General features: G+C 40.6%; 13 non-coding genes across 13 annotated transcripts; all 13 read left to right on the forward strand.

Moving 5' to 3' along the window:
* The first annotated feature begins 870 nt into the window (after positions 1 to 870).
* Positions 871 to 1,003, forward strand: LOC139790492 (small nucleolar RNA SNORA47). The gene has a single exon (XR_011723534.1). It is a non-coding gene; the product is annotated as a small nucleolar RNA SNORA47 (small nucleolar RNA).
* Positions 1,004 to 2,662: 1,659 nt separating this feature from the next.
* On the forward strand, positions 2,663 to 2,795 carry LOC139790470 (small nucleolar RNA SNORA47). Its single transcript, XR_011723512.1, has one exon. It is a non-coding gene; the product is annotated as a small nucleolar RNA SNORA47 (small nucleolar RNA).
* A 1,659-nt stretch (positions 2,796 to 4,454) lies between these two features.
* Positions 4,455 to 4,587, forward strand: LOC139790493 (small nucleolar RNA SNORA47). Its single transcript, XR_011723535.1, has one exon. It is a non-coding gene; the product is annotated as a small nucleolar RNA SNORA47 (small nucleolar RNA).
* Positions 4,588 to 6,246: 1,659 nt separating this feature from the next.
* Positions 6,247 to 6,379, forward strand: LOC139790494 (small nucleolar RNA SNORA47). Its single transcript, XR_011723536.1, has one exon. It is a non-coding gene; the product is annotated as a small nucleolar RNA SNORA47 (small nucleolar RNA).
* Positions 6,380 to 8,038: 1,659 nt separating this feature from the next.
* Positions 8,039 to 8,171, forward strand: LOC139790495 (small nucleolar RNA SNORA47). Its single transcript, XR_011723537.1, has one exon. It is a non-coding gene; the product is annotated as a small nucleolar RNA SNORA47 (small nucleolar RNA).
* A 1,659-nt stretch (positions 8,172 to 9,830) lies between these two features.
* On the forward strand, positions 9,831 to 9,963 carry LOC139790496 (small nucleolar RNA SNORA47). The gene has a single exon (XR_011723538.1). It is a non-coding gene; the product is annotated as a small nucleolar RNA SNORA47 (small nucleolar RNA).
* Positions 9,964 to 11,622: 1,659 nt separating this feature from the next.
* Positions 11,623 to 11,755, forward strand: LOC139790471 (small nucleolar RNA SNORA47). Its single transcript, XR_011723513.1, has one exon. It is a non-coding gene; the product is annotated as a small nucleolar RNA SNORA47 (small nucleolar RNA).
* A 1,659-nt stretch (positions 11,756 to 13,414) lies between these two features.
* Positions 13,415 to 13,547, forward strand: LOC139790497 (small nucleolar RNA SNORA47). The gene has a single exon (XR_011723539.1). It is a non-coding gene; the product is annotated as a small nucleolar RNA SNORA47 (small nucleolar RNA).
* Positions 13,548 to 15,206: 1,659 nt separating this feature from the next.
* LOC139790472 (small nucleolar RNA SNORA47) lies at positions 15,207 to 15,339 on the forward strand. The gene has a single exon (XR_011723515.1). It is a non-coding gene; the product is annotated as a small nucleolar RNA SNORA47 (small nucleolar RNA).
* Positions 15,340 to 16,998: 1,659 nt separating this feature from the next.
* Positions 16,999 to 17,131, forward strand: LOC139790499 (small nucleolar RNA SNORA47). Its single transcript, XR_011723541.1, has one exon. It is a non-coding gene; the product is annotated as a small nucleolar RNA SNORA47 (small nucleolar RNA).
* Positions 17,132 to 18,790: 1,659 nt separating this feature from the next.
* LOC139790500 (small nucleolar RNA SNORA47) lies at positions 18,791 to 18,923 on the forward strand. Its single transcript, XR_011723542.1, has one exon. It is a non-coding gene; the product is annotated as a small nucleolar RNA SNORA47 (small nucleolar RNA).
* A 1,659-nt stretch (positions 18,924 to 20,582) lies between these two features.
* LOC139790501 (small nucleolar RNA SNORA47) lies at positions 20,583 to 20,715 on the forward strand. Its single transcript, XR_011723543.1, has one exon. It is a non-coding gene; the product is annotated as a small nucleolar RNA SNORA47 (small nucleolar RNA).
* A 1,659-nt stretch (positions 20,716 to 22,374) lies between these two features.
* LOC139790502 (small nucleolar RNA SNORA47) lies at positions 22,375 to 22,507 on the forward strand. The gene has a single exon (XR_011723544.1). It is a non-coding gene; the product is annotated as a small nucleolar RNA SNORA47 (small nucleolar RNA).
* The last annotated feature ends 1,056 nt before the right edge of the window (positions 22,508 to 23,563 follow it).

Raw genomic sequence — 23,563 nt, forward strand, 5'->3', positions numbered from 1 at the left:
TATAGTTGTCACTGAGTACTTTCTACCTTACAGCTGTACCTTGCAAGCTATGTTCTTGCCATCATCCCCTAATACTGTAATGCTACCAAACTAATTTCACAGAGGCTGTGAACAGGTTCTGTTGAATCTTCTCTTGCTATGAGGAATCAAATCTCTGTATGAAGCAGAAAGCTACGTGAACATGACACTGGCTTTTGGTGTAAACGGTTAGCTTGTTCTGCAGCAAAAGATTTCTTCAGAAGCTTTGACAGAACTAAGCAGGTGTATAGATGCCATATTGGTATTGCTTTGGCAGCTGAAGGGAATTTGAGGGAAATAATGGCATTCTGCTTTCTACGTTAATGCTTACTACACCTGCAAGACGTAACCCCGGAGTTTAAACAGCCTCTACAACAGAAGTAACTTGACTACTTCTATTCAATATCGCACGTACATTCCTGCTGTCACTTTTCTGTGGCAAAGCAGACTTAAAGGGTTTAAAAGCTTCCCTTTTCCATTTCTTCAGTTGCTCCTTAACTTTCCTGTCCAATACAAGATAGCAGTACAGCTCAGTCTAAGCTTAATTCGCAAAAATAAAAAGAGAATTTCTAAAAATAGAATTGCCAAAAATAGAAAAGTAGAATAGATATGGCCATACCTACGCTTCTTATTTATTTCCACATTCCAGATCTAGGTTTGGTAAACCAGTGCTTTCCAAAATTCACAAATTCTGTAGTTAGGACTGCAGAATATAGGGCTTTTTTTAGATAAACTGATGAGTGTACTGTCGTTTATAAAAAGCTTGAAGATGAAAAAGATTCACTAGCAATATTTACACATGCACACAGTAAACTGATAAATGTAGTAAGTTGGAAAAGACAAGAGGATGGCTGGAGGACTGAGAAGGGAAGCCAGTTAACTCCTTGCTGTAGCCTACTGGTTCAGGCCTCCAAAATTGTACTTGTGTAATAGCAGCTCATGCTTCCTTCTTGACGTGAGGGAAAGCAGTACTGCGTTACACATAAAAAGTTACTCGCCACTGGTGGCCTCCATTTTAGTGATTTGTACTGAGAACTTTGGAAGTCTCCAAGGAAGGGGACTGAAACCTCAATAAATGCACCCAGCTACTCGATAAGGCTTAGTCAGGCCTTACTTTCAGTTGTTTTGTTAACAGTGCTGTACTACTGGCACGTCTTTCTCCATTTTCCTCGACAGCATCAAGAGAATGGGATTTGTGACAGCAACAGGCACTTGGCCTCAGCCCTCTCCATGGAACTGAAGCAGTCTCCTGATCTTTTTTGAGTTGATAAGGGAGCGATCTAAGCATCCTTCCCGCCAAGCTGAATTCTGTATTGAAGGTGAGGAGTTCATAAAAAGAGCATGTGAACTGGGAAGCAAGAATAGCTTACTATTTGCTGCTTCTCCTTACCCATTACATATAGCTAACTCCTAATCTAACAACTGCACTAGTAAGGAACTGATACTTTTTCATCAGTTTTTAAGATTCACTAGAGAAGAGCAAGGAGGACAAACTCAGCAGACTTACATATGAACAGAAGCTGGACTATCATCTCTCTGGAAGGTTCCTTCACTTCCAGTGGTCTCTCTGCGTTTTCCTGCTCTGTCTTTGTGCTTTGGATTCTTCACTGCTTTGTTGTCTTCATACTCCCTGTTCTTCATAAGCACATGAAATTCCGTCAAGATAAAGAAAGGGGCTTTGAATATTTTATTTTTTTTTATAAATTCACTGCCTGCCTCCAGACGTAAGGCACCCTCAGCCTATGTCATCAATCCTAAATCTCGGAAAAAACCCTATAGTTGTCACTGAGTACTTTCCACCTTACAGCTGTACCTTGCAAGCTATGTTCTTGCCATCATCCCCTAATACTGTAATGCTACCAAACTAATTTCACAGAGGCTGTGAACAGGTTCTGTTGAATCTTCTCTTGCTATGAGGAATCAAATCTCTGTATTAAGCAGAAAGCTACGTGAACATGACACTGGCTTTTGGTGTAAACGGTTAGCTTGTTCTGCAGCAAAAGATTTCTTCAGAAGCTTTGACAGAACTAAGCAGGTGTATAGATGCCATATTGGTATTGCTTTGGCAGCTGAAGGGAATTTGAGGGAAATAATGGCATTCTGCTTTCTACGTTAATGCTTACTACACCTGCAAGACGTAACCCCGGAGTTTAAACAGCCTCTACAACAGAAGTAACTTGACTACTTCTATTCAATATCGCACGTACATTCCTGCTGTCACTTTTCTGTGGCAAAGCAGACTTAAAGGGTTTAAAAGCTTCCCTTTTCCATTTCTTCAGTTGCTCCTTAACTTTCCTGTCCAATACAAGATAGCAGTACAGCTCAGTCTAAGCTTAATTCGCAAAAATAAAAAGAGAATTTCTAAAAATAGAATTGCCAAAAATAGAAAAGTAGAATAGATATGGCCATACCTACGCTTCTTATTTATTTCCACATTCCAGATCTAGGTTTGGTAAACCAGTGCTTTCCAAAATTCACAAATTCTGTAGTTAGGACTGCAGAATATAGGGCTTTTTTTAGATAAACTGATGAGTGTACTGTCGTTTATAAAAAGCTTGAAGATGAAAAAGATTCACTAGCAATATTTACACATGCACACAGTAAACTGATGAATGTAGTAAGTTGGAAAAGACAAGAGGATGGCTGGAGGACTGAGAAGGGAAGCCAGTTAACTCCTTGCTGTAGCCTACTGGTTCAGGCCTCCAAAATTGTACTTGTGCAATAGCAGCTCATGCTTCCTTCTTGACGTGAGGGAAAGCAGTACTGCGTTACACATAAAAAGTTACTCGCCACTGGTGGCCTCCATTTTAGTGATTTGTACTGAGAACTTTGGAAGTCTCCAAGGAAGGGGACTGAAACCTCAATAAATGCACCCAGCTACTCGATAAGGCTTAGTCAGGCCTTACTTTCAGTTGTTTTGTTAACAGTGCTGTACTACTGGCACGTCTTTCTCCATTTTCCTCGACAGCATCAAGAGAATGGGATTTGTGACAGCAACAGGCACTTGGCCTCAGCCCTCTCCATGGAACTGAAGCAGTCTCCTGATCTTTTTTGAGTTGGTAAGGGAGCGATCTAAGCATCCTTCCCGCCAAGCTGAATTCTGTATTGAAGGTGAGGAGTTCATAAAAAGAGCATGTGAACTGGGAAGCAAGAATAGCTTACTATTTGCTGCTTCTCCTTACCCATTACATATAGCTAACTCCTAATCTAACAACTGCACTAGTAAGGAACTGATACTTTTTCATCAGTTTTTAAGATTCACTAGAGAAGAGCAAGGAGGACAAACTCAGCAGACTTACATATGAACAGAAGCTGGACTATCATCTCTCTGGAAGGTTCCTTCACTTCCAGTGGTCTCTCTGCGTTTTCCTGCTCTGTCTTTGTGCTTTGGATTCTTCACTGCTTTGTTGTCTTCATACTCCCTGTTCTTCATAAGCACATGAAATTCCGTCAAGATAAAGAAAGGGGCTTTGAATATTTTATTTTTTTTTATAAATTCACTGCCTGCCTCCAGACGTAAGGCACCCTCAGCCTATGTCATCAATCCTAAATCTCGGAAAAAACCCTATAGTTGTCACTGAGTACTTTCCACCTTACAGCTGTACCTTGCAAGCTATGTTCTTGCCATCATCCCCTAATACTGTAATGCTACCAAACTAATTTCACAGAGGCTGTGAACAGGTTCTGTTGAATCTTCTCTTGCTATGAGGAATCAAATCTCTGTCTTAAGCAGAAAGCTACGTGAACATGACACTGGCTTTTGGTGTAAACGGTTAGCTTGTTCTGCAGCAAAAGATTTCTTCAGAAGCTTTGACAGAACTAAGCAGGTGTATAGATGCCATATTGGTATTGCTTTGGCAGCTGAAGGGAATTTGAGGGAAATAATGGCATTCTGCTTTCTACGTTAATGCTTACTACACCTGCAAGACGTAACCCCGGAGTTTAAACAGCCTCTACAACAGAAGTAACTTGACTACTTCTATTCAATATCGCACGTACATTCCTGCTGTCACTTTTCTGTGGCAAAGCAGACTTAAAGGGTTTAAAAGCTTCCCTTTTCCATTTCTTCAGTTGCTCCTTAACTTTCCTGTCCAATACAAGATAGCAGTACAGCTCAGTCTAAGCTTAATTCGCAAAAATAAAAAGAGAATTTCTAAAAATAGAATTGCCAAAAATAGAAAAGTAGAATAGATATGGCCATACCTACGCTTCTTATTTATTTCCACATTCCAGATCTAGGTTTGGTAAACCAGTGCTTTCCAAAATTCACAAATTCTGTAGTTAGGACTGCAGAATATAGGGCTTTTTTTAGATAAACTGATGAGTGTACTGTCGTTTATAAAAAGCTTGAAGATGAAAAAGATTCACTAGCAATATTTACACATGCACACAGTAAACTGATAAATGTAGTAAGTTGGAAAAGACAAGAGGATGGCTGGAGGACTGAGAAGGGAAGCCAGTTAACTCCTTGCTGTAGCCTACTGGTTCAGGCCTCCAAAATTGTACTTGTGTAATAGCAGCTCATGCTTCCTTCTTGACGTGAGGGAAAGCAGTACTGCGTTACACATAAAAAGTTACTCGCCACTGGTGGCCTCCATTTTAGTGATTTGTACTGAGAACTTTGGAAGTCTCCAAGGAAGGGGACTGAAACCTCAATAAATGCACCCAGCTACTCGATAAGGCTTAGTCAGGCCTTACTTTCAGTTGTTTTGTTAACAGTGCTGTACTACTGGCACGTCTTTCTCCATTTTCCTCGACAGCATCAAGAGAATGGGATTTGTGACAGCAACAGGCACTTGGCCTCAGCCCTCTCCATGGAACTGAAGCAGTCTCCTGATCTTTTTTGAGTTGGTAAGGGAGCGATCTAAGCATCCTTCCCGCCAAGCTGAATTCTGTATTGAAGGTGAGGAGTTCATAAAAAGAGCATGTGAACTGGGAAGCAAGAATAGCTTACTATTTGCTGCTTCTCCTTACCCATTACATATAGCTAACTCCTAATCTAACAACTGCACTAGTAAGGAACTGATACTTTTTCATCAGTTTTTAAGATTCACTAGAGAAGAGCAAGGAGGACAAACTCAGCAGACTTACATATGAACAGAAGCTGGACTATCATCTCTCTGGAAGGTTCCTTCACTTCCAGTGGTCTCTCTGCGTTTTCCTGCTCTGTCTTTGTGCTTTGGATTCTTCACTGCTTTGTTGTCTTCATACTCCCTGTTCTTCATAAGCACATGAAATTCCGTCAAGATAAAGAAAGGGGCTTTGAATATTTTATTTTTTTTTATAAATTCACTGCCTGCCTCCAGACGTAAGGCACCCTCAGCCTATGTCATCAATCCTAAATCTCGGAAAAAACCCTATAGTTGTCACTGAGTACTTTCCACCTTACAGCTGTACCTTGCAAGCTATGTTCTTGCCATCATCCCCTAATACTGTAATGCTACCAAACTAATTTCACAGAGGCTGTGAACAGGTTCTGTTGAATCTTCTCTTGCTATGAGGAATCAAATCTCTGTATTAAGCAGAAAGCTACGTGAACATGACACTGGCTTTTGGTGTAAACGGTTAGCTTGTTCTGCAGCAAAAGATTTCTTCAGAAGCTTTGACAGAACTAAGCAGGTGTATAGATGCCATATTGGTATTGCTTTGGCAGCTGAAGGGAATTTGAGGGAAATAATGGCATTCTGCTTTCTACGTTAATGCTTACTACACCTGCAAGACGTAACCCCGGAGTTTAAACAGCCTCTACAACAGAAGTAACTTGACTACTTCTATTCAATATCGCACGTACATTCCTGCTGTCACTTTTCTGTGGCAAAGCAGACTTAAAGGGTTTAAAAGCTTCCCTTTTCCATTTCTTCAGTTGCTCCTTAACTTTCCTGTCCAATACAAGATAGCAGTACAGCTCAGTCTAAGCTTAATTCGCAAAAATAAAAAGAGAATTTCTAAAAATAGAATTGCCAAAAATAGAAAAGTAGAATAGATATGGCCATACCTACGCTTCTTATTTATTTCCACATTCCAGATCTAGGTTTGGTAAACCAGTGCTTTCCAAAATTCACAAATTCTGTAGTTAGGACTGCAGAATATAGGGCTTTTTTTAGATAAACTGATGAGTGTACTGTCGTTTATAAAAAGCTTGAAGATGAAAAAGATTCACTAGCAATATTTACACATGCACACAGTAAACTGATGAATGTAGTAAGTTGGAAAAGACAAGAGGATGGCTGGAGGACTGAGAAGGGAAGCCAGTTAACTCCTTGCTGTAGCCTACTGGTTCAGGCCTCCAAAATTGTACTTGTGTAATAGCAGCTCATGCTTCCTTCTTGACGTGAGGGAAAGCAGTACTGCGTTACACATAAAAAGTTACTCGCCACTGGTGGCCTCCATTTTAGTGATTTGTACTGAGAACTTTGGAAGTCTCCAAGGAAGGGGACTGAAACCTCAATAAATGCACCCAGCTACTCGATAAGGCTTAGTCAGGCCTTACTTTCAGTTGTTTTGTTAACAGTGCTGTACTACTGGCACGTCTTTCTCCATTTTCCTCGACAGCATCAAGAGAATGGGATTTGTGACAGCAACAGGCACTTGGCCTCAGCCCTCTCCATGGAACTGAAGCAGTCTCCTGATCTTTTTTGAGTTGGTAAGGGAGCGATCTAAGCATCCTTCCCGCCAAGCTGAATTCTGTATTGAAGGTGAGGAGTTCATAAAAAGAGCATGTGAACTGGGAAGCAAGAATAGCTTACTATTTGCTGCTTCTCCTTACCCATTACATATAGCTAACTCCTAATCTAACAACTGCACTAGTAAGGAACTGATACTTTTTCATCAGTTTTTAAGATTCACTAGAGAAGAGCAAGGAGGACAAACTCAGCAGACTTACATATGAACAGAAGCTGGACTATCATCTCTCTGGAAGGTTCCTTCACTTCCAGTGGTCTCTCTGCGTTTTCCTGCTCTGTCTTTGTGCTTTGGATTCTTCACTGCTTTGTTGTCTTCATACTCCCTGTTCTTCATAAGCACATGAAATTCCGTCAAGATAAAGAAAGGGGCTTTGAATATTTTATTTTTTTTTATAAATTCACTGCCTGCCTCCAGACGTAAGGCACCCTCAGCCTATGTCATCAATCCTAAATCTCGGAAAAAACCCTATAGTTGTCACTGAGTACTTTCCACCTTACAGCTGTACCTTGCAAGCTATGTTCTTGCCATCATCCCCTAATACTGTAATGCTACCAAACTAATTTCACAGAGGCTGTGAACAGGTTCTGTTGAATCTTCTCTTGCTATGAGGAATCAAATCTCTGTATTAAGCAGAAAGCTACGTGAACATGACACTGGCTTTTGGTGTAAACGGTTAGCTTGTTCTGCAGCAAAAGATTTCTTCAGAAGCTTTGACAGAACTAAGCAGGTGTATAGATGCCATATTGGTATTGCTTTGGCAGCTGAAGGGAATTTGAGGGAAATAATGGCATTCTGCTTTCTACGTTAATGCTTACTACACCTGCAAGACGTAACCCCGGAGTTTAAACAGCCTCTACAACAGAAGTAACTTGACTACTTCTATTCAATATCGCACGTACATTCCTGCTGTCACTTTTCTGTGGCAAAGCAGACTTAAAGGGTTTAAAAGCTTCCCTTTTCCATTTCTTCAGTTGCTCCTTAACTTTCCTGTCCAATACAAGATAGCAGTACAGCTCAGTCTAAGCTTAATTCGCAAAAATAAAAAGAGAATTTCTAAAAATAGAATTGCCAAAAATAGAAAAGTAGAATAGATATGGCCATACCTACGCTTCTTATTTATTTCCACATTCCAGATCTAGGTTTGGTAAACCAGTGCTTTCCAAAATTCACAAATTCTGTAGTTAGGACTGCAGAATATAGGGCTTTTTTTAGATAAACTGATGAGTGTACTGTCGTTTATAAAAAGCTTGAAGATGAAAAAGATTCACTAGCAATATTTACACATGCACACAGTAAACTGATAAATGTAGTAAGTTGGAAAAGACAAGAGGATGGCTGGAGGACTGAGAAGGGAAGCCAGTTAACTCCTTGCTGTAGCCTACTGGTTCAGGCCTCCAAAATTGTACTTGTGTAATAGCAGCTCATGCTTCCTTCTTGACGTGAGGGAAAGCAGTACTGCGTTACACATAAAAAGTTACTCGCCACTGGTGGCCTCCATTTTAGTGATTTGTACTGAGAACTTTGGAAGTCTCCAAGGAAGGGGACTGAAACCTCAATAAATGCACCCAGCTACTCGATAAGGCTTAGTCAGGCCTTACTTTCAGTTGTTTTGTTAACAGTGCTGTACTACTGGCACGTCTTTCTCCATTTTCCTCGACAGCATCAAGAGAATGGGATTTGTGACAGCAACAGGCACTTGGCCTCAGCCCTCTCCATGGAACTGAAGCAGTCTCCTGATCTTTTTTGAGTTGGTAAGGGAGCGATCTAAGCATCCTTCCCGCCAAGCTGAATTCTGTATTGAAGGTGAGGAGTTCATAAAAAGAGCATGTGAACTGGGAAGCAAGAATAGCTTACTATTTGCTGCTTCTCCTTACCCATTACATATAGCTAACTCCTAATCTAACAACTGCACTAGTAAGGAACTGATACTTTTTCATCAGTTTTTAAGATTCACTAGAGAAGAGCAAGGAGGACAAACTCAGCAGACTTACATATGAACAGAAGCTGGACTATCATCTCTCTGGAAGGTTCCTTCACTTCCAGTGGTCTCTCTGCGTTTTCCTGCTCTGTCTTTGTGCTTTGGATTCTTCACTGCTTTGTTGTCTTCATACTCCCTGTTCTTCATAAGCACATGAAATTCCGTCAAGATAAAGAAAGGGGCTTTGAATATTTTATTTTTTTTTATAAATTCACTGCCTGCCTCCAGAAGTAAGGCACCCTCAGCCTATGTCATCAATCCTAAATCTCGGAAAAAACCCTATAGTTGTCACTGAGTACTTTCTACCTTACAGCTGTACCTTGCAAGCTATGTTCTTGCCATCATCCCCTAATACTGTAATGCTACCAAACTAATTTCACAGAGGCTGTGAACAGGTTCTGTTGAATCTTCTCTTGCTATGAGGAATCAAATCTCTGTATGAAGCAGAAAGCTACGTGAACATGACACTGGCTTTTGGTGTAAACGGTTAGCTTGTTCTGCAGCAAAAGATTCCTTCAGAAGCTTTGACAGAACTAAGCAGGTGTATAGATGCCATATTGGTATTGCTTTGGCAGCTGAAGGGAATTTGAGGGAAATAATGGCATTCTGCTTTCTACGTTAATGCTTACTACACCTGCAAGACGTAACCCCGGAGTTTAAACAGCCTCTACAACAGAAGTAACTTGACTACTTCTATTCAATATCGCACGTACATTCCTGCTGTCACTTTTCTGTGGCAAAGCAGACTTAAAGGGTTTAAAAGCTTCCCTTTTCCATTTCTTCAGTTGCTCCTTAACTTTCCTGTCCAATACAAGATAGCAGTACAGCTCAGTCTAAGCTTAATTCGCAAAAATAAAAAGAGAATTTCTAAAAATAGAATTGCCAAAAATAGAAAAGTAGAATAGATATGGCCATACCTACGCTTCTTATTTATTTCCACATTCCAGATCTAGGTTTGGTAAACCAGTGCTTTCCAAAATTCACAAATTCTGTAGTTAGGACTGCAGAATATAGGGCTTTTTTTAGATAAACTGATGAGTGTACTGTCGTTTATAAAAAGCTTGAAGATGAAAAAGATTCACTAGCAATATTTACACATGCACACAGTAAACTGATAAATGTAGTAAGTTGGAAAAGACAAGAGGATGGCTGGAGGACTGAGAAGGGAAGCCAGTTAACTCCTTGCTGTAGCCTACTGGTTCAGGCCTCCAAAATTGTACTTGTGTAATAGCAGCTCATGCTTCCTTCTTGACGTGAGGGAAAGCAGTACTGCGTTACACATAAAAAGTTACTCGCCACTGGTGGCCTCCATTTTAGTGATTTGTACTGAGAACTTTGGAAGTCTCCAAGGAAGGGGACTGAAACCTCAATAAATGCACCCAGCTACTCGATAAGGCTTAGTCAGGCCTTACTTTCAGTTGTTTTGTTAACAGTGCTGTACTACTGGCACGTCTTTCTCCATTTTCCTCGACAGCATCAAGAGAATGGGATTTGTGACAGCAACAGGCACTTGGCCTCAGCCCTCTCCATGGAACTGAAGCAGTCTCCTGATCTTTTTTGAGTTGATAAGGGAGCGATCTAAGCATCCTTCCCGCCAAGCTGAATTCTGTATTGAAGGTGAGGAGTTCATAAAAAGAGCATGTGAACTGGGAAGCAAGAATAGCTTACTATTTGCTGCTTCTCCTTACCCATTACATATAGCTAACTCCTAATCTAACAACTGCACTAGTAAGGAACTGATACTTTTTCATCAGTTTTTAAGATTCACTAGAGAAGAGCAAGGAGGACAAACTCAGCAGACTTACATATGAACAGAAGCTGGACTATCATCTCTCTGGAAGGTTCCTTCACTTCCAGTGGTCTCTCTGCGTTTTCCTGCTCTGTCTTTGTGCTTTGGATTCTTCACTGCTTTGTTGTCTTCATACTCCCTGTTCTTCATAAGCACATGAAATTCCGTCAAGATAAAGAAAGGGGCTTTGAATATTTTATTTTTTTTTATAAATTCACTGCCTGCCTCCAGACGTAAGGCACCCTCAGCCTATGTCATCAATCCTAAATCTCGGAAAAAACCCTATAGTTGTCACTGAGTACTTTCCACCTTACAGCTGTACCTTGCAAGCTATGTTCTTGCCATCATCCCCTAATACTGTAATGCTACCAAACTAATTTCACAGAGGCTGTGAACAGGTTCTGTTGAATCTTCTCTTGCTATGAGGAATCAAATCTCTGTATTAAGCAGAAAGCTACGTGAACATGACACTGGCTTTTGGTGTAAACGGTTAGCTTGTTCTGCAGCAAAAGATTTCTTCAGAAGCTTTGACAGAACTAAGCAGGTGTATAGATGCCATATTGGTATTGCTTTGGCAGCTGAAGGGAATTTGAGGGAAATAATGGCATTCTGCTTTCTACGTTAATGCTTACTACACCTGCAAGACGTAACCCCGGAGTTTAAACAGCCTCTACAACAGAAGTAACTTGACTACTTCTATTCAATATCGCACGTACATTCCTGCTGTCACTTTTCTGTGGCAAAGCAGACTTAAAGGGTTTAAAAGCTTCCCTTTTCCATTTCTTCAGTTGCTCCTTAACTTTCCTGTCCAATACAAGATAGCAGTACAGCTCAGTCTAAGCTTAATTCGCAAAAATAAAAAGAGAATTTCTAAAAATAGAATTGCCAAAAATAGAAAAGTAGAATAGATATGGCCATACCTACGCTTCTTATTTATTTCCACATTCCAGATCTAGGTTTGGTAAACCAGTGCTTTCCAAAATTCACAAATTCTGTAGTTAGGACTGCAGAATATAGGGCTTTTTTTAGATAAACTGATGAGTGTACTGTCGTTTATAAAAAGCTTGAAGATGAAAAAGATTCACTAGCAATATTTACACATGCACACAGTAAACTGATAAATGTAGTAAGTTGGAAAAGACAAGAGGATGGCTGGAGGACTGAGAAGGGAAGCCAGTTAACTCCTTGCTGTAGCCTACTGGTTCAGGCCTCCAAAATTGTACTTGTGCAATAGCAGCTCATGCTTCCTTCTTGACGTGAGGGAAAGCAGTACTGCGTTACACATAAAAAGTTACTCGCCACTGGTGGCCTCCATTTTAGTGATTTGTACTGAGAACTTTGGAAGTCTCCAAGGAAGGGGACTGAAACCTCAATAAATGCACCCAGCTACTCGATAAGGCTTAGTCAGGCCTTACTTTCAGTTGTTTTGTTAACAGTGCTGTACTACTGGCACGTCTTTCTCCATTTTCCTCGACAGCATCAAGAGAATGGGATTTGTGACAGCAACAGGCACTTGGCCTCAGCCCTCTCCATGGAACTGAAGCAGTCTCCTGATCTTTTTTGAGTTGGTAAGGGAGCGATCTAAGCATCCTTCCCGCCAAGCTGAATTCTGTATTGAAGGTGAGGAGTTCATAAAAAGAGCATGTGAACTGGGAAGCAAGAATAGCTTACTATTTGCTGCTTCTCCTTACCCATTACATATAGCTAACTCCTAATCTAACAACTGCACTAGTAAGGAACTGATACTTTTTCATCAGTTTTTAAGATTCACTAGAGAAGAGCAAGGAGGACAAACTCAGCAGACTTACATATGAACAGAAGCTGGACTATCATCTCTCTGGAAGGTTCCTTCACTTCCAGTGGTCTCTCTGCGTTTTCCTGCTCTGTCTTTGTGCTTTGGATTCTTCACTGCTTTGTTGTCTTCATACTCCCTGTTCTTCATAAGCACATGAAATTCCGTCAAGATAAAGAAAGGGGCTTTGAATATTTTATTTTTTTTTATAAATTCACTGCCTGCCTCCAGACGTAAGGCACCCTCAGCCTATGTCATCAATCCTAAATCTCGGAAAAAACCCTATAGTTGTCACTGAGTACTTTCCACCTTACAGCTGTACCTTGCAAGCTATGTTCTTGCCATCATCCCCTAATACTGTAATGCTACCAAACTAATTTCACAGAGGCTGTGAACAGGTTCTGTTGAATCTTCTCTTGCTATGAGGAATCAAATCTCTGTATTAAGCAGAAAGCTACGTGAACATGACACTGGCTTTTGGTGTAAACGGTTAGCTTGTTCTGCAGCAAAAGATTCCTTCAGAAGCTTTGACAGAACTAAGCAGGTGTATAGATGCCATATTGGTATTGCTTTGGCAGCTGAAGGGAATTTGAGGGAAATAATGGCATTCTGCTTTCTACGTTAATGCTTACTACACCTGCAAGACGTAACCCCGGAGTTTAAACAGCCTCTACAACAGAAGTAACTTGACTACTTCTATTCAATATCGCACGTACATTCCTGCTGTCACTTTTCTGTGGCAAAGCAGACTTAAAGGGTTTAAAAGCTTCCCTTTTCCATTTCTTCAGTTGCTCCTTAACTTTCCTGTCCAATACAAGATAGCAGTACAGCTCAGTCTAAGCTTAATTCGCAAAAATAAAAAGAGAATTTCTAAAAATAGAATTGCCAAAAATAGAAAAGTAGAATAGATATGGCCATACCTACGCTTCTTATTTATTTCCACATTCCAGATCTAGGTTTGGTAAACCAGTGCTTTCCAAAATTCACAAATTCTGTAGTTAGGACTGCAGAATATAGGGCTTTTTTTAGATAAACTGATGAGTGTACTGTCGTTTATAAAAAGCTTGAAGATGAAAAAGATTCACTAGCAATATTTACACATGCACACAGTAAACTGATAAATGTAGTAAGTTGGAAAAGACAAGAGGATGGCTGGAGGACTGAGAAGGGAAGCCAGTTAACTCCTTGCTGTAGCCTACTGGTTCAGGCCTCCAAAATTGTACTTGTGTAATAGCAGCTCATGCTTCCTTCTTGACGTGAGGGAAAGCAGTACTGCGTTACACATAAAAAGTTACTCGCCACTGGTGGCCTCCATTTTAGTGATTTGTACTGAGAACTTTGGAAGTCTCCAAGGAAGGGGACTGAAACCTCAATAAATGCACCCAGCTACTCGATAAGGCTTAGTCAGGCCTTACTTTCAGTTGTTTTGTTAACAGTGCTGTACTACTGGCACGTCTTTCTCCATTTTCCTCGACAGCATCAAGAGAATGGGATTTGTGACAGCAACAGGCACTTGGCCTCAGCCCTCTCCATGGAACTGAAGCAGTCTCCTGATCTTTTTTGAGTTGATAAGGGAGCGATCTAAGCATCCTTCCCGCCAAGCTGAATTCTGTATTGAAGGTGAGGAGTTCATAAAAAGAGCATGTGAACTGGGAAGCAAGAATAGCTTACTATTTGCTGCTTCTCCTTACCCATTACATATAGCTAACTCCTAATCTAACAACTGCACTAGTAAGGAACTGATACTTTTTCATCAGTTTTTAAGATTCACTAGAGAAGAGCAAGGAGGACAAACTCAGCAGACTTACATATGAACAGAAGCTGGACTATCATCTCTCTGGAAGGTTCCTTCACTTCCAGTGGTCTCTCTGCGTTTTCCTGCTCTGTCTTTGTGCTTTGGATTCTTCACTGCTTTGTTGTCTTCATACTCCCTGTTCTTCATAAGCACATGAAATTCCGTCAAGATAAAGAAAGGGGCTTTGAATATTTTATTTTTTTTTATAAATTCACTGCCTGCCTCCAGACGTAAGGCACCCTCAGCCTATGTCATCAATCCTAAATCTCGGAAAAAACCCTATAGTTGTCACTGAGTACTTTCCACCTTACAGCTGTACCTTGCAAGCTATGTTCTTGCCATCATCCCCTAATACTGTAATGCTACCAAACTAATTTCACAGAGGCTGTGAACAGGTTCTGTTGAATCTTCTCTTGCTATGAGGAATCAAATCTCTGTATTAAGCAGAAAGCTACGTGAACATGACACTGGCTTTTGGTGTAAACGGTTAGCTTGTTCTGCAGCAAAAGATTTCTTCAGAAGCTTTGACAGAACTAAGCAGGTGTATAGATGCCATATTGGTATTGCTTTGGCAGCTGAAGGGAATTTGAGGGAAATAATGGCATTCTGCTTTCTACGTTAATGCTTACTACACCTGCAAGACGTAACCCCGGAGTTTAAACAGCCTCTACAACAGAAGTAACTTGACTACTTCTATTCAATATCGCACGTACATTCCTGCTGTCACTTTTCTGTGGCAAAGCAGACTTAAAGGGTTTAAAAGCTTCCCTTTTCCATTTCTTCAGTTGCTCCTTAACTTTCCTGTCCAATACAAGATAGCAGTACAGCTCAGTCTAAGCTTAATTCGCAAAAATAAAAAGAGAATTTCTAAAAATAGAATTGCCAAAAATAGAAAAGTAGAATAGATATGGCCATACCTACGCTTCTTATTTATTTCCACATTCCAGATCTAGGTTTGGTAAACCAGTGCTTTCCAAAATTCACAAATTCTGTAGTTAGGACTGCAGAATATAGGGCTTTTTTTAGATAAACTGATGAGTGTACTGTCGTTTATAAAAAGCTTGAAGATGAAAAAGATTCACTAGCAATATTTACACATGCACACAGTAAACTGATGAATGTAGTAAGTTGGAAAAGACAAGAGGATGGCTGGAGGACTGAGAAGGGAAGCCAGTTAACTCCTTGCTGTAGCCTACTGGTTCAGGCCTCCAAAATTGTACTTGTGCAATAGCAGCTCATGCTTCCTTCTTGACGTGAGGGAAAGCAGTACTGCGTTACACATAAAAAGTTACTCGCCACTGGTGGCCTCCATTTTAGTGATTTGTACTGAGAACTTTGGAAGTCTCCAAGGAAGGGGACTGAAACCTCAATAAATGCACCCAGCTACTCGATAAGGCTTAGTCAGGCCTTACTTTCAGTTGTTTTGTTAACAGTGCTGTACTACTGGCACGTCTTTCTCCATTTTCCTCGACAGCATCAAGAGAATGGGATTTGTGACAGCAACAGGCACTTGGCCTCAGCCCTCTCCATGGAACTGAAGCAGTCTCCTGATCTTTTTTGAGTTGGTAAGGGAGCGATCTAAGCATCCTTCCCGCCAAGCTGAATTCTGTATTGAAGGTGAGGAGTTCATAAAAAGAGCATGTGAACTGGGAAGCAAGAATAGCTTACTATTTGCTGCTTCTCCTTACCCATTACATATAGCTAACTCCTAATCTAACAACTGCACTAGTAAGGAACTGATACTTTTTCATCAGTTTTTAAGATTCACTAGAGAAGAGCAAGGAGGACAAACTCAGCAGACTTACATATGAACAGAAGCTGGACTATCATCTCTCTGGAAGGTTCCTTCACTTCCAGTGGTCTCTCTGCGTTTTCCTGCTCTGTCTTTGTGCTTTGGATTCTTCACTGCTTTGTTGTCTTCATACTCCCTGTTCTTCATAAGCACATGAAATTCCGTCAAGATAAAGAAAGGGGCTTTGAATATTTTATTTTTTTTTATAAATTCACTGCCTGCCTCCAGAAGTAAGGCACCCTCAGCCTATGTCATCAATCCTAAATCTCGGAAAAAACCCTATAGTTGTCACTGAGTACTTTCTACCTTACAGCTGTACCTTGCAAGCTATGTTCTTGCCATCATCCCCTAATACTGTAATGCTACCAAACTAATTTCACAGAGGCTGTGAACAGGTTCTGTTGAATCTTCTCTTGCTATGAGGAATCAAATCTCTGTATGAAGCAGAAAGCTACGTGAACATGACACTGGCTTTTGGTGTAAACGGTTAGCTTGTTCTGCAGCAAAAGATTTCTTCAGAAGCTTTGACAGAACTAAGCAGGTGTATAGATGCCATATTGGTATTGCTTTGGCAGCTGAAGGGAATTTGAGGGAAATAATGGCATTCTGCTTTCTACGTTAATGCTTACTACACCTGCAAGACGTAACCCCGGAGTTTAAACAGCCTCTACAACAGAAGTAACTTGACTACTTCTATTCAATATCGCACGTACATTCCTGCTGTCACTTTTCTGTGGCAAAGCAGACTTAAAGGGTTTAAAAGCTTCCCTTTTCCATTTCTTCAGTTGCTCCTTAACTTTCCTGTCCAATACAAGATAGCAGTACAGCTCAGTCTAAGCTTAATTCGCAAAAATAAAAAGAGAATTTCTAAAAATAGAATTGCCAAAAATAGAAAAGTAGAATAGATATGGCCATACCTACGCTTCTTATTTATTTCCACATTCCAGATCTAGGTTTGGTAAACCAGTGCTTTCCAAAATTCACAAATTCTGTAGTTAGGACTGCAGAATATAGGGCTTTTTTTAGATAAACTGATGAGTGTACTGTCGTTTATAAAAAGCTTGAAGATGAAAAAGATTCACTAGCAATATTTACACATGCACACAGTAAACTGATAAATGTAGTAAGTTGGAAAAGACAAGAGGATGGCTGGAGGACTGAGAAGGGAAGCCAGTTAACTCCTTGCTGTAGCCTACTGGTTCAGGCCTCCAAAATTGTACTTGTGTAATAGCAGCTCATGCTTCCTTCTTGACGTGAGGGAAAGCAGTACTGCGTTACACATAAAAAGTTACTCGCCACTGGTGGCCTCCATTTTAGTGATTTGTACTGAGAACTTTGGAAGTCTCCAAGGAAGGGGACTGAAACCTCAATAAATGCACCCAGCTACTCGATAAGGCTTAGTCAGGCCTTACTTTCAGTTGTTTTGTTAACAGTGCTGTACTACTGGCACGTCTTTCTCCATTTTCCTCGACAGCATCAAGAGAATGGGATTTGTGACAGCAACAGGCACTTGGCCTCAGCCCTCTCCATGGAACTGAAGCAGTCTCCTGATCTTTTTTGAGTTGGTAAGGGAGCGATCTAAGCATCCTTCCCGCCAAGCTGAATTCTGTATTGAAGGTGAGGAGTTCATAAAAAGAGCATGTGAACTGGGAAGCAAGAATAGCTTACTATTTGCTGCTTCTCCTTACCCATTACATATAGCTAACTCCTAATCTAACAACTGCACTAGTAAGGAACTGATACTTTTTCATCAGTTTTTAAGATTCACTAGAGAAGAGCAAGGAGGACAAACTCAGCAGACTTACATATGAACAGAAGCTGGACTATCATCTCTCTGGAAGGTTCCTTCACTTCCAGTGGTCTCTCTGCGTTTTCCTGCTCTGTCTTTGTGCTTTGGATTCTTCACTGCTTTGTTGTCTTCATACTCCCTGTTCTTCATAAGCACATGAAATTCCGTCAAGATAAAGAAAGGGGCTTTGAATATTTTATTTTTTTTTATAAATTCACTGCCTGCCTCCAGACGTAAGGCACCCTCAGCCTATGTCATCAATCCTAAATCTCGGAAAAAACCCTATAGTTGTCACTGAGTACTTTCCACCTTACAGCTGTACCTTGCAAGCTATGTTCTTGCCATCATCCCCTAATACTGTAATGCTACCAAACTAATTTCACAGAGGCTGTGAACAGGTTCTGTTGAATCTTCTCTTGCTATGAGGAATCAAATCTCTGTATTAAGCAGAAAGCTACGTGAACATGACACTGGCTTTTGGTGTAAACGGTTAGCTTGTTCTGCAGCAAAAGATTTCTTCAGAAGCTTTGACAGAACTAAGCAGGTGTATAGATGCCATATTGGTATTGCTTTGGCAGCTGAAGGGAATTTGAGGGAAATAATGGCATTCTGCTTTCTACGTTAATGCTTACTACACCTGCAAGACGTAACCCCGGAGTTTAAACAGCCTCTACAACAGAAGTAACTTGACTACTTCTATTCAATATCGCACGTACATTCCTGCTGTCACTTTTCTGTGGCAAAGCAGACTTAAAGGGTTTAAAAGCTTCCCTTTTCCATTTCTTCAGTTGCTCCTTAACTTTCCTGTCCAATACAAGATAGCAGTACAGCTCAGTCTAAGCTTAATTCGCAAAAATAAAAAGAGAATTTCTAAAAATAGAATTGCCAAAAATAGAAAAGTAGAATAGATATGGCCATACCTACGCTTCTTATTTATTTCCACATTCCAGATCTAGGTTTGGTAAACCAGTGCTTTCCAAAATTCACAAATTCTGTAGTTAGGACTGCAGAATATAGGGCTTTTTTTAGATAAACTGATGAGTGTACTGTCGTTTATAAAAAGCTTGAAGATGAAAAAGATTCACTAGCAATATTTACACATGCACACAGTAAACTGATGAATGTAGTAAGTTGGAAAAGACAAGAGGATGGCTGGAGGACTGAGAAGGGAAGCCAGTTAACTCCTTGCTGTAGCCTACTGGTTCAGGCCTCCAAAATTGTACTTGTGTAATAGCAGCTCATGCTTCCTTCTTGACGTGAGGGAAAGCAGTACTGCGTTACACATAAAAAGTTACTCGCCACTGGTGGCCTCCATTTTAGTGATTTGTACTGAGAACTTTGGAAGTCTCCAAGGAAGGGGACTGAAACCTCAATAAATGCACCCAGCTACTCGATAAGGCTTAGTCAGGCCTTACTTTCAGTTGTTTTGTTAACAGTGCTGTACTACTGGCACGTCTTTCTCCATTTTCCTCGACAGCATCAAGAGAATGGGATTTGTGACAGCAACAGGCACTTGGCCTCAGCCCTCTCCATGGAACTGAAGCAGTCTCCTGATCTTTTTTGAGTTGGTAAGGGAGCGATCTAAGCATCCTTCCCGCCAAGCTGAATTCTGTATTGAAGGTGAGGAGTTCATAAAAAGAGCATGTGAACTGGGAAGCAAGAATAGCTTACTATTTGCTGCTTCTCCTTACCCATTACATATAGCTAACTCCTAATCTAACAACTGCACTAGTAAGGAACTGATACTTTTTCATCAGTTTTTAAGATTCACTAGAGAAGAGCAAGGAGGACAAACTCAGCAGACTTACATATGAACAGAAGCTGGACTATCATCTCTCTGGAAGGTTCCTTCACTTCCAGTGGTCTCTCTGCGTTTTCCTGCTCTGTCTTTGTGCTTTGGATTCTTCACTGCTTTGTTGTCTTCATACTCCCTGTTCTTCATAAGCACATGAAATTCCGTCAAGATAAAGAAAGGGGCTTTGAATATTTTATTTTTTTTTATAAATTCACTGCCTGCCTCCAGACGTAAGGCACCCTCAGCCTATGTCATCAATCCTAAATCTCGGAAAAAACCCTATAGTTGTCACTGAGTACTTTCCACCTTACAGCTGTACCTTGCAAGCTATGTTCTTGCCATCATCCCCTAATACTGTAATGCTACCAAACTAATTTCACAGAGGCTGTGAACAGGTTCTGTTGAATCTTCTCTTGCTATGAGGAATCAAATCTCTGTATTAAGCAGAAAGCTACGTGAACATGACACTGGCTTTTGGTGTAAACGGTTAGCTTGTTCTGCAGCAAAAGATTTCTTCAGAAGCTTTGACAGAACTAAGCAGGTGTATAGATGCCATATTGGTATTGCTTTGGCAGCTGAAGGGAATTTGAGGGAAATAATGGCATTCTGCTTTCTACGTTAATGCTTACTACACCTGCAAGACGTAACCCCGGAGTTTAAACAGCCTCTACAACAGAAGTAACTTGACTACTTCTATTCAATATCGCACGTACATTCCTGCTGTCACTTTTCTGTGGCAAAGCAGACTTAAAGGGTTTAAAAGCTTCCCTTTTCCATTTCTTCAGTTGCTCCTTAACTTTCCTGTCCAATACAAGATAGCAGTACAGCTCAGTCTAAGCTTAATTCGCAAAAATAAAAAGAGAATTTCTAAAAATAGAATTGCCAAAAATAGAAAAGTAGAATAGATATGGCCATACCTACGCTTCTTATTTATTTCCACATTCCAGATCTAGGTTTGGTAAACCAGTGCTTTCCAAAATTCACAAATTCTGTAGTTAGGACTGCAGAATATAGGGCTTTTTTTAGATAAACTGATGAGTGTACTGTCGTTTATAAAAAGCTTGAAGATGAAAAAGATTCACTAGCAATATTTACACATGCACACAGTAAACTGATGAATGTAGTAAGTTGGAAAAGACAAGAGGATGGCTGGAGGACTGAGAAGGGAAGCCAGTTAACTCCTTGCTGTAGCCTACTGGTTCAGGCCTCCAAAATTGTACTTGTGTAATAGCAGCTCATGCTTCCTTCTTGACGTGAGGGAAAGCAGTACTGCGTTACACATAAAAAGTTACTCGCCACTGGTGGCCTCCATTTTAGTGATTTGTACTGAGAACTTTGGAAGTCTCCAAGGAAGGGGACTGAAACCTCAATAAATGCACCCAGCTACTCGATAAGGCTTAGTCAGGCCTTACTTTCAGTTGTTTTGTTAACAGTGCTGTACTACTGGCACGTCTTTCTCCATTTTCCTCGACAGCATCAAGAGAATGGGATTTGTGACAGCAACAGGCACTTGGCCTCAGCCCTCTCCATGGAACTGAAGCAGTCTCCTGATCTTTTTTGAGTTGGTAAGGGAGCGATCTAAGCATCCTTCCCGCCAAGCTGAATTCTGTATTGAAGGTGAGGAGTTCATAAAAAGAGCATGTGAACTGGGAAGCAAGAATAGCTTACTATTTGCTGCTTCTCCTTACCCATTACATATAGCTAACTCCTAATCTAACAACTGCACTAGTAAGGAACTGATACTTTTTCATCAGTTTTTAAGATTCACTAGAGAAGAGCAAGGAGGACAAACTCAGCAGACTTACATATGAACAGAAGCTGGACTATCATCTCTCTGGAAGGTTCCTTCACTTCCAGTGGTCTCTCTGCGTTTTCCTGCTCTGTCTTTGTGCTTTGGATTCTTCACTGCTTTGTTGTCTTCATACTCCCTGTTCTTCATAAGCACATGAAATTCCGTCAAGATAAAGAAAGGGGCTTTGAATATTTTATTTTTTTTATAAATTCACTGCCTGCCTCCAGACGTACGGCACCCTCAGCCTATGTCATCAATCCTAAGTCTCGGAAAAAACCCTATAGTTGTCACTGAGTACTTTCTACCTTACAGCTGTACCTTGCAAGCTATGTTCTTGCCATCATCCCCTAATACTGTAATGCTACCAAACTAATTTCACAGAGGCTGTGAACAGGTTCTGTTGAATCTTCTCTTGCTATGAGGAATCAAATCTCTGTATGAAGCAGAAAGCTCCGTGAACATGACACTGGCTTTTGGTGTAAACGGTTAGCTTGTTCTGCAGCAAAAGATTTCTTCAGAAGCTTTGACAGAACTAAGCAGGTGTATAGATGCCATATTGGTATTGCTTTGGCAGCTGAAGGGAATTTGAGGGAAATAATGGCATTCTGCTTTCTACGTTAATGCTTACTACACCTGCAAGACGTAACCCCGGAGTTTAAAACAGCCTCTACAACAGAAGTAACTTGACTACTTCTATTCAATATCGCACGTACATTCCTGCTGTCACTTTTCTGTGGCAAAGCAGACTTAAAGGGTTTAAAAGCTTCCCTTTTCCATTTCTTCAGTTGCTCCTTAACTTTCCTGTCCAATACAAGATAGCAGTACAGCTCAGTCTAAGCTTAATTCGCAAAAATAAAAAGAGAATTTCTAAAAATAGAATTGCCAAAAATAGAAAAGTAGAATAGATATGGCCATACCTACGCTTCTTATTTATTTCCACATTCCAGATCTAGGTTTGGTAAACCAGTGCTTTCCAAAATTCACAAATTCTGTAGTTAGGACTGCAGAATATAGGGCTTTTTTTAGATAAACTGATGAGTGTACTGTCATTTATAAAAAGCTTGAAGATGAAAAAGATTCACTAGCAGTATTTACACATGCACGCAGTAAACTGATAAATGTAGTAAGTTGGAAAAGACAAGAGGATGGCTGGAGGACTGAGAAGGGAAGCCAGTTAACTCCTTGCTGTAGCCTACTGGTTCAGGCCTCCAAAATTGTACTTGTGTAATAGCAGCTCATGCTTCCTTCTTGACGTGAGGGAAAGCAGTACTGCGTTACACATAAAAAGTTACTCGCCACTGGTGGCCTCCATTTTAGTGATTTGTACTGAGAACTTTGGAAGTCTCCAAGGAAGGGGACTGAAACCTCAATAAATGCACCCAGCTACTCGATAAGGCTTAGTCAGGCCTTACTTTCAGTTGTTTTGTTAACAGTGCTGTACTACTGGCACGTCTTTCTCCATTTTCCTCGACAGCATCAAGAGAATGGGATTTGTGACAGCAACAGGCACTTGGCCTCAGCCCTCTCCATGGAACTGAAGCAGTCTCCTGATCTTTTTTGAGTTGGTAAGGGAGCGATCTAAGCATCCTTCCCGCCAAGCTGAATTCTGTATTGAAGGTGAGGAGTTCATAAAAAGAGCATGTGAACTGGGAAGCAAGAATAGCTTACTATTTGCTGCTTCTCCTTACCCATTACATATAGCTAACTCCTAATCTAACAACTGCACTAGTAAGGAACTGATACTTTTTCATTAGTTTTTAAGATTCACTAGAGAAGAGCAAGGAGGACAAACTCAGCAGACTTACATATGAACAGAAGCTGGACTATCATCTCTCTGGAAGGTTCCTTCACTTCCAGTGGTCTCTCTGCGTTTTCCTGCTCTGTCTTTGTGCTTTGGATTCTTCACTGCTTTGTTGTCTTCATACTCCCTGTTCTTCATAAGCACATGAAATTCCGTCAAGATAAAGAAAGGGGCTTTGAATATTTTATTTTTTTTTATAAATTCACTGCCTGCCTCCAGAAGTAAGGCACCCTCAGCCTATGTCATCAATCCTAAATCTCGGAAAAAACCCTATAGTTGTCACTGAGTACTTTCTACCTTACAGCTGTACCTTGCAAGCTATGTTCTTGCCATCATCCCCTAATACTGTAATGCTACCAAACTAATTTCACAGAGGCTGTGAACAGGTTCTGTTGAATCTTCTCTTGCTATGAGGAATCAAATCTCTGTATTAAGCAGAAAGCTACGTGAACATGACACTGGCTTTTGGTGTAAACGTTTAGCTTGTTCTGCAGCAAAAGATTTCTCCAGAAGCTTTGACAGAACTAAGCAGGTGTAT

Source organism: Heliangelus exortis, chromosome Z (genome assembly GCF_036169615.1).
Source record: "Heliangelus exortis chromosome Z, bHelExo1.hap1, whole genome shotgun sequence".
In the NCBI taxonomy this organism is placed as follows: domain Eukaryota; kingdom Metazoa; phylum Chordata; class Aves; order Apodiformes; family Trochilidae; genus Heliangelus; species Heliangelus exortis.